The 3523-nt window shown below is 31.2% G+C and overlaps 1 pseudogene; it reads left to right on the forward strand.

Moving 5' to 3' along the window:
- The first annotated feature begins 504 nt into the window (after nt 1-504).
- LOC125869854 (B3 domain-containing protein At5g60142-like) lies at nt 505-2597 on the forward strand (annotated as a pseudogene).
- Nucleotides 2598-3523: the final 926 nt, after the last annotated feature.

A 3523-nucleotide genomic window follows, 5' to 3' on the forward strand; every position in this document is an offset into this window, starting at 1 on the left:
AATATATTATACACACATATATATATATATAATATAGTATAAGTATTCTATTATTATAAATAATTATAATTATTTCAAAATTTAATAGTTCACAATACATTAAATTGATGATTGAATCAAACTTTCAAATAAATAAACATTGATAGAGAATTAAAAATTATATAACAACTCAGCCCGTTAATTTCATTGGGCCAAAACTCGACCCGACTCAGTTGGCCTGAGAAAATTGGGCTAACGTGTTGTGGGATGGGCCAGACATAAATTTTGCATTGTTAAGCTCGGACCAGACCAACCAGTTATAGGAGATCCTGCCCGGTCCGGGATTGCAGAGTGGAGACCAGTGTAATTTTTTTAATGGGCCAGACTTACTAGCGCGGCCCACTTAACAAGCTTAATGTCAATATATGATAAACTTTTATTTTTTTTGTAATCATATTCTCTTTTAGGGTAAAAAGGTTGTGCCTCAATTATGCTATCCCCTAAACCCTAAAAATAAAAAAGAACATGGGAAAAGGCTTCTTCAAGGTTTTCATCCCTGAAACTAGTGAGAAACAGCTAGTAAGTATACTCTCCCCTGTCATGGTCTTTGATGAGACTTTTTTCTTGAATTTTTCTTCTTTTTGGAGATGCGAGTAGAGGATCTATATGAGGGAGGGAAAGGCTGTAAAACTTGAATACGTCGTGTAATTTTATATATTTTGTTATTGTACTTTCCCTTTCATCCTCTTTGTATGTTCTTATATTCATGTATTTTATCAATGATTGTTGTTGATTCTTTTTCTTAAAACATTTTCAATTAGTACTTTTCCAATATATGTGCTTTGAATAAGGGGAGGGTAAGTAAAGGGTAGATAGATGCCATTTTCCAATGCAAATAAATATTATACGATTTTCTATAGAAGTTAAATCCCTATTTTTCTTATCAATATTATATTTAATTTAGTCAATAAATGTTAGAAATTGCATATATCATTTCAAACTACCTATATTATTAGTGTTGAAGGAAGTAATTTTATAGTAAAACTATGTATATGTCTCAAATTTTATTTTATAGATTCTTAAATAGGTACATTGTTGAATTCTAACCACAGAAATCTCAAACTTTGAGTTTATTTGAAATACTTTTTCAGCTTAAACTTGTTGCTTTTATGATATGGTTAAGGTCATTTAAAGAAATTAATGTTTCTCTACATTTATTTTTTCAAAATTCAAGTGTTTTTTCTTCACAAAAAGTTCCCACAAGTTATACTGATTACATGAATGGAATATTACCTAGGAATGTTCTTCTTAGAGATCGGTTTGAAAATATGTGGCCAATAGGGGTAACCAAATCACAAAAACATATTTATTTTGAATATGGATGGGAGAAATTCATTGAGGACAACATCTTGGAGCTTGGAGACTTCTTTATTTTTTACTATGATGGAACTAGAACTTTTGACTTCAAACTACTTGGAAGAAATGGATGTTTAAAGAAAGGAGTTGGAGGTTTAAAACTCGTTGTGAAGGAGGAGAAAGCAGAAGAAATGAATATTGAACATCAAAAGAGTATGGAGCCAAAGGAGAATACTTGGGCTAGAAATAGCAAGGGCATTTTTTTTATGATGATAAGGATGGGGTTAACATGGTAAAAGATGAAGAGGATGAAGACAAGGAAAGCGAAAAGACAGAAAAGGTGCCATCAGAAGATAATGATAAGGAAGAAGAAGATCATGAAGATGATGAAGAGGATGAATACAAAGAAGAGGATAAGGAAGAGAAAGAAAGGGCTGCCATATTCAACAAAAAGGCACCACATTCAAAAGGTAAATAAAAATTAAAGATCATTAAATCTACTCTTATGTTTCATTTTATATGCAATTCAATTCCTCTCTTGTTAGTATATTACTACAAAAATGACATCCATGAATATTTAGACATAATCTTGTATTCAAATAACTGTCATGACAGATTAAAGGATACAAGTTTCAATATGATTTTTGAAAAGGTTTAGTTGTTTTGTCCGCTGACAAAACCAGCCTGCTTTGGACAGTTTTTTTTTAATTACTTTTTGGAATAACAAAGTATAATCAAGTTAAATATCATTTTCTAGTACTTTTGGTATGTGTCAAAAATCTGATTTTTTTTCTTATAATCCATGTTCCATAAAAGAAGACCTTGTAAAATAAAATATATAGAGTAACTCTGAATATCCATGTTATTTTTATTTGTGAACTTGACCTTTTAACTTTTTTTTTTTATTCAATTATATGTAAAAGTGCAACTACTGGAAAGCGGAATGATCCCCTTGACAAATTTGCTACAGATATATTTAGAAGCGGACATGCAACTAACCCAAAAAATCCTTACTTTATAACAAAAATACGTCCAGATAGGAGAAATCAACTGGTTATTATTAACCTATAACTATTTTAGTTGATTGTTTTATAGTTAAATCTTATAATATTCTCATTTAACAAAGTCTTTTTTCCTAATTGTAGTACGTTCCGACTGATGTGGTGAGAGACTACCAACTTGAACTCCCTTCAAGCATGACCATTCGTGACTCTTCTGGCAGAGAATTTGAGGCAAAAGTCAAGATTTGGCAAGATGGTTGAATATGGCTAGTGCTGTTTATGCAGGCAGAACCTTTTGGAGAAAAATGATACGTGTATTTGTGAATTTGTGAGAGAAAAACAAAACAAAGACCTTTACTTACAAGTTCACATTGTCCATGAAGGAGAAGGTTCCCATCCCAACAAGAAATAATATTGTGCTATTTAACATGACTTTTATGGCCTTTAGTGTGTCTATATGCAGACGATTTTGAAGACAATAAGTATTATTGTTTGTTGACCAAACATTGAATAATATTTTAGTTTTTATTGTTGGATCTGGAAGTTAAGCCAATTAATTGGCATTAAGACTAAAGTCTAGTTTATTTACATTCAAATGTTAAATCATTATTTGGTCTACATTGATCGGTTGAAAACATGGAATATCCAGTACTTCAGTAGCAAAATACTGAATTTTCTTTGTTTTTTTCTGTTCATATAATCTATATCTTAGGTAATACTCTTGGACTTGTCTTTGAAATAATTTTCACTCAAAAAAGGCCTGACGCAGCGCGCCATGTAGCGCCCTTGATAGGGCATGCAATGTGCCAAGCAGTGCACCAGCCTTGTCGAAATTTGTGTTTTTGATGTTTGGCACTTGGGGTAGCACATTAATTAGTTTAATTTTGTAAATGGTTGATTGACAAGTCTTTGAGGGTATAATATCTGGACTAAAACATCTATAATATTTGTACGATTGCGTACATTTGGGTGGTCAGTTGGACACAACAAGTTTGCATCTTCTTCTTTGTTTAATCTTTAATTATGTTTGTTATTATATTTTGTTAATTATGTCTTGATTTTTTCCATGAAAAATCATAATTCGTATTGCTTTAGAACACTCTTTGTTCTAATAGATTTAGAAAAATAATATAACTACTGGGATCTATATATAGGGAATGCAGTCGGAGATTCTAAAGGATTGTACA

This window comes from Solanum stenotomum, chromosome 7, assembly GCF_019186545.1.
Source record: "Solanum stenotomum isolate F172 chromosome 7, ASM1918654v1, whole genome shotgun sequence".
Lineage (NCBI taxonomy): Eukaryota > Viridiplantae > Streptophyta > Magnoliopsida > Solanales > Solanaceae > Solanum > Solanum stenotomum.